The sequence below is a fragment of the Montipora foliosa genome, chromosome 8 (genome assembly GCF_036669935.1).
Source record: "Montipora foliosa isolate CH-2021 chromosome 8, ASM3666993v2, whole genome shotgun sequence".
Lineage (NCBI taxonomy): Eukaryota > Metazoa > Cnidaria > Anthozoa > Scleractinia > Acroporidae > Montipora > Montipora foliosa.
The window spans coordinates 35,050,667-35,056,942 of NC_090876.1; the positions used below are offsets into that span (position 1 = coordinate 35,050,667).

The following is a 6,276-nucleotide window of genomic DNA, read 5'->3' on the forward strand; positions in this document are numbered from 1 at the left end:
TAAACTTGTCAACCTGCAAGCTGAATCCTTCTCGGAAGACAAAGCCAAACAGTCGGCAAAAGAAAGCGTTGTACGTATACAAGAAATAGTTCAGGAAGAGGAGGAAGTGGAGGCTCTAGAGATGCGGAGAAGTAACAGCCATTTTCATAATTGGCTTCCTGCTGATACATCCGAAGAAATGTTTCAGTCTTCTACGCTCATAGGCAGTAGCAGTGAAAGAACGGCATTCTTTGAGGAGCTTCAGCAGCAGCTTGATGATTCGTCTGCAATAGGCACTGCAAAGCAAAAAGCCAAAGAGGATGAAGAGAAGGGAAAGGCGTGCACGCATAGAGAAAGAAATACTGCAGGCAAAGGAAGAAGCAGATGCATTAGAGGAGCTAAGAAAAATTAGGGAGTCTCGTGTTCCACCAGAACCGTCAGATAATGGAATCCGAGTTTTAATCCGTCATGTTAACATGGGTCTACTAACACGTACTTTTCCCTCGTCTGCCACAATGTCAGCCGTATATGATTGGATCGGCTCCCTCAGTCCCACACCAAAGTACTTCCGATTATCAAAAATGCCTAATATCACCCTATATCCAGACGCAAGTGTGGCAAGTGCCGACAAAGAGCTTCTTTCTATGACGGAAATAAGTGATCCATTGCCATTGGAGACAGATGCAAATGAAGTAGCTTTCTATGAGGGTCAACGTCCTGACTTGTTCTCGTCTGAAGAGACGTTAATGAATATGATTTCAAATGAGAGAAAGCCAGATGGTTATGAAAGTTTAGAGGCACACTGCAAGCAGGAACTGAGTAGGCTGGAGAAAGGAGAACATTTAATCATCAACAGGCACAATATAACTGAACTAATTCGTATTTACCAAGACCCACAGATTTGTAAGCGCAACCTCACAGTGTATTTTGACAAGGACGCGGGCAGTGGAGAAGGAGTGCTACGATAAATGTTTTCTGTCTTTTGGCATAATTTTATGATGTTTAATTGTGATGGAAGTTCCCAATTTGCCATCGTCATTTTGCCAGCTATGCAGCCAGAGGATTTTGTCCCTGTAGGGCGAATTCTAACCCATGGCTTTGTGATGTGCGGAAGCTTTCCAATACAGTTAGCTCGAGCCTCCCTTCACCAAGCTCTGTTTGGCACAGTAAGTGATGAGTGTCTGCTGGAATCTCTCTTGATGATGCTGCCCGAGAAAGAGCGAGAGACTGTGCTAACTGGGTTGAATGGCACAAAGCCATTTCCACTGGAAGAAATTGTCAACATTTTGGATGATTTAAAAAAAAAAACGAAGCCCTCTTCTGACAACTTACGAAAGTTACTCCTGAAAGGAGCCACTGTAGAGTTCATAACAAAACCATTTCTGCCATTGCTTAAGCTAAGAGAGGGTATGGGTGATTTTTGGAATGGCATTGAAAGAGAGGAGTTGGATGCGCTGTACGAGATGTGTTGCCCGACCCCGATGAGAGTCGCCCTTCAGTTCAGGTCAGCTCCAGACAACCCTCAGGAAGAAAAAGTGTACAGGTGGCTCAAACAGTACGTGAGAAACATGGATAGCAAAATGGCAGTGAAGTTTGTTTGTTTCTGTAGTGCGTCTGATGTACTCCTTCCCGGAAAAACCATCGCGATTCACTTCCAAAACATGCCTGAAGGAGCTATTAGGCCAACAGCTCGCACTTGCTTCCGAATTTTGACTGTGGCTCGCAACTATCGTTCCTTTAATCATTTAAAGGAGAATTTCGATGTCCACCTTATGGATCCCACATTGTGGGATTTGTCTGACTAATGACATTAACGCAACCGTACCAAAGCGGCCACGGTATCATGATATTGAACATGTCTTGTTGACTGAGGTCAACTTCAAGAATGGTTATTGTCATCATTGGACTACTGGTTTGCATAGTTTCTGTTTTACAGAGTGATCGCTCTGTTGTATTCGGATGCCAGGGGGAGTGGTTAGGCTTTCATTGGACTGAGCCCCAGAACACCAAGGAACAAGAAAGTGACCTAGAAGAATTTTATCAGAAAACAAAATGAAATTCAGTGACTTTTAATTTGTGTTGCAACTGTTCGGAGTCAAATAGTGTTACACTTTTTCAGCGGTATTAGTATTTTGGGATAGGGCAAATGTAACTCAGTTGAAATTGATGGTTCTGTTCACAAAATGAGGTACTAAGCACGGGCATAAATTTTCAGTTACTTGGTAGACTACACGTTATTGAAACTGATTCAGTAGAAAACAAAAAAACTGCTGGGTTCACAGTTGCTTGTTTCACATGCAGTTTATCGGACACTTGACATTTACCGAACATGCTCAGGCACAGTTTTCACCAATGTTAGGGCACGTCCAAGGGGATGTCCAAGTATTGTTCAATATACTATTGTCTATTTTGTTTGGTTATTGTTTTGAACAGTGGATTCACCACGATGCAGATCTGTGTTCGTTGTCAAATCCTGGTTGTGTAAGCGAAAATGAAAAGAAGAAAATGTGTAGCAATGCACGTTATTAAAGTGAAGTAGCAGAAGAAAATGCTTCATTCTCTAACCAAGTTTAAAATAAGTGGCCTGACGTTTTTTTGCTAAAGATGACATGTGCATCTCTGGCTGATCATACTTGATGAGTTTTACTGCTTGGCTGGCTCCCACATAAACAAGGCAGTTACCACAAGAGTGTACTATTGACTTCCTCCTTGTTAGTATGTATGTTGCATTCGGTATTCTGTCCAATTATATTTTTTCTCATCAAGGGCCAATATCACTTTAGTCTGAGGCATTAATTTCTCATAGTTGAAAATCATTGCCAGGTCGCGAACAGAAGCTTGCCATAAATAAAGAGCAAATCAAGAACAAGCTTGCCTGCTGATAAGAGTCAAGGCTTACACTGGGCCTTTAGCTTAGTTTAAAAACATTTTTTTTTCATTAGAAACATTTAGCAGCGCGTATTTTTTCGAAACATGGAGAAACGGCAAACCTCTGAGTGTCACGTGACATGGTCTTGCAGTCGAGTTTGCAGTCAGTGGTTCAATTTCTGAATCTTGCGGAAGGTGATTTACAGCAGTGTTTTTCACCTTAAAATTCTGTAGGTACAGAACTCACGTTTAAACCTATAACTTATCTCTTTTAATGCTTTACCTCTTAGCACATCCTTGAGGACGCTGGCTTGGTTGAATTAAAACATTTAAAGAAAAACAATGATCCAAGATGGCGCGTTTTTTCCAGCCAAATGCGAACGTTATGTAAAAGTCTAATTTTGCCACTACGGTGAACGGCAAACCGTGGTTTGAAGTTTGTGGTCGACTTTGAAAACGCGATGCTAAAGGTCCCTATCTTGGAGATACTTACGGAATTCACTATTGCTACTCTTAATTCTTCCACAAAACTTGCAAATTCAGAAATGAAAAGCTAACAACCACAATAGTATAAATCCATGTTCTATAAAAAGGACTGTAGCTGGGTAATCAATGCAAGGAATAGCTCTTCTGCTTCATCAACGCACGTTGGCATTGACAGGTTGTTGTCTTCCATAATTAAAAGAATTAGGTCAGAAAATTCTTCCCAGCAACCAAACGGCGTCTGCTCCATGCAGAAGTTCTCATCACCTATCTGCAAATCATTTTCCCCAACTTGACTTTTATAATCCTGTGAATCTGTGAATCTAAACAAACAAAATATGTTATAATAACTATACATCGTCAGTATTAAGGAAGTACAGCAAAAACGATGACGAGAACGTCACTCTATAAATGTAACTTAACATTATTGTTACGCAGTAAAACGAGTACCAGCGACACGCACTGTAATTCATTAATTATGAAAAGGATTGAGCAGAAAAGTAGACGTTTTTCGTAAGTTGCTCACGTCCTCTAAATAACCTTTCACTTTATGTGTTTTAAAGAGATCCGCGAAATATTTGCCAACATGTAAAACGCAGGAGCAGGACAAGTTTAGAGCCATTGTTTTTGCTCATCAGTCAGGTTGTCAGTTTGTGTGTGTTTTCTTCAGCATTTCCGTTAATGAAGTTCCCTAGTATTCATCATGACTTTATTTAAGTGTCTAGTCGTTGTAGCGCTAAAGCACTTATTGGGGACAGTGTAAACTGAAATTAACAATGAAAGCAAATCAAGTCAAATGTTAATTTTTCAGGAGAGGGGAAACCGTGGAGTACCCGGAGAAAACCTCTCGGTGCAAGGTAGAGAACCAAGAAACTCAGCCCATATATGACGCCGAGTCTGGAAATCGAACCCGGGCCACATTGGTGGGAGGTTAGTGCTCTCCCCACTGCGCCATCCCTGTATCTCTCAGGTTTTCTTTCAATGTAGCCACCAATTCATCGGGGAGAGTATTAACGATATTAGAGTATTAAGGAGATTAATCTAACGATGTTATCGTGAACATGATCCATTTATTACCTGTCATTTCCGGTAGAAAAAACAACATGTCTGGTTTGCCTGATGGAGTTTCCTGATTGGGATAGGGTCTGATCCTATGCGTATTCCAATGTCTTGCCACTTGATGCAATTCCTTCTCCATAAGCGTCATGTAACAAAGCTGGAGGCAAGCCCTCAAATATACATACGGAAGGTATCACTATGTGAATCTTTGTTTGAAGCTTCATTCCCTCTCCCTGTCTACGATCCTCAGTCGTTGGAAAGGTGGAAAGTGCTATGCGCTGAATTTATCATGCACTGTTTTGATGGTACTCATCTCCTGATAGTGGTCTATCCTATTGACAGCGTTACCTGCATGCACACTTTTAAAAACCTATGCTAGTATTAGCAGAAAACTATTTCCCGTCTTTTCTCCAGTACACATCTTAAGTCTGTAATTCCTTCCTTCTGAGAACACGCAAATGAAAACAGGCTAACGAGCTTTCGCTTCTATATCGAAGCACCCCACAAAAGGGACCCGAAGACAAGTTTTCAAAATAATTGATATGCAATTATTGCCACCCAATTATTAACTCCTACTCTCCTCCCGTGCCAGCTGTCCTTACATAAACTGCATAAAATAAAGCTCCCTTCTTAATACTCACTGATTGCACCGGATTGTAATCCCTGAAAGTGCCGGCGCTGCGTAAATCCTATAGAATAAATGATACGCAAGTGAACGAAGAAAGCTGCGTCAGTTCGACAAGTTTTGGCCATCGTCTTAATTATTCACGTTCAATTTATTCTGGACAATGCGAAAATTACAACATACAACATCGCGCTCTCCAAGCTCAGTATATTTTTCAGTTAGTAGTTCATCCACCAATTAGAATTAGCCTTTCTGAGAAACGACCACCAAGCCTCTATCCTCTGCGATGAAAAGTGTTATTTAATCAGCCAGGGAATAGAACAGGAGAGGTTTTCACTGAGCTAGAGACAATTCACAGGGCAAAGGAACGGAACTTTCTACTATATGGTTTGCAGATGATGTTCCATAAAGAAAACTCTTTTCCCCTGCAAAGTCATCAGTGGCCTCTGAACAGAAAAATCTCTGAAGTCCGGCAACGACTACATGCTCTGTTCCACAATCCGCCCAAACAATCCTTGGTGCTCCTGCAATACCAGCATGGGTATTCTGTAGTCCTCTTCCAGGACTCCCTCTTACCCTGCCCTGAAAATGGGCCTGGAACCCGGGCGGGAAAAGAGAGAGTCCTGTATTACTTGCAGGCGCATGCTTGGAATGACGCCACTTTTTCCCCCAAAACTGGGGGAAAAAACCATATTTGGAAAAGATTCCTTATTTGGGCATAGTTTATTCCGAGTGCTTTTACACTGGATACATGGGGATAATGTGAAAGGAAATTATAACGCCAAGTTTCTGGAAGCAATTGATTTCGCCTTTAAGAAATGCCACTTTACCTTTGTGCCTAAGGCGGAACAACTGCAAGCTATTCATGCAGTCGTTACCGGTAATGATGGTTTTGTTAAACCTGCAAGAGGATTTGGCAAGTCTGTCTGCTACATGGTTGTTCCTTTAATATGTTTGCGCTTTTCTTCGATCCGAGTCCGATGTTAATTGTAAGTCAGTCCTTTTTATCGTGAGTCCCAGTCATGGAAGATCAGATGGATGACAAACGAAAGTATGGAATTTTGTGCCTGAAACCCAACTGAACAGCTGCATGATGTTGGCGCAGAAAAATATCAAATTTTGATTTAATTGCTCTCCCGAGACTCTCTAGGAACTTAAAAATATACTGTAGGTTGTGGATGTGAATCGCTCAACAAAGACTAATAAATCTCCTGCTGGAACTCTTGTTTATTGTTCATTATTTATTGTTCATTACTTCTGTC

At 41.3% G+C, this 6,276-nt stretch overlaps 1 pseudogene; it reads left to right on the forward strand.

The window, feature by feature from the left end:
• The first annotated feature begins 560 nt into the window (after window positions 1-560).
• On the forward strand, window positions 561-1,784 carry LOC137968719 (uncharacterized; annotated as a pseudogene).
• Window positions 1,785-6,276: the final 4,492 nt, after the last annotated feature.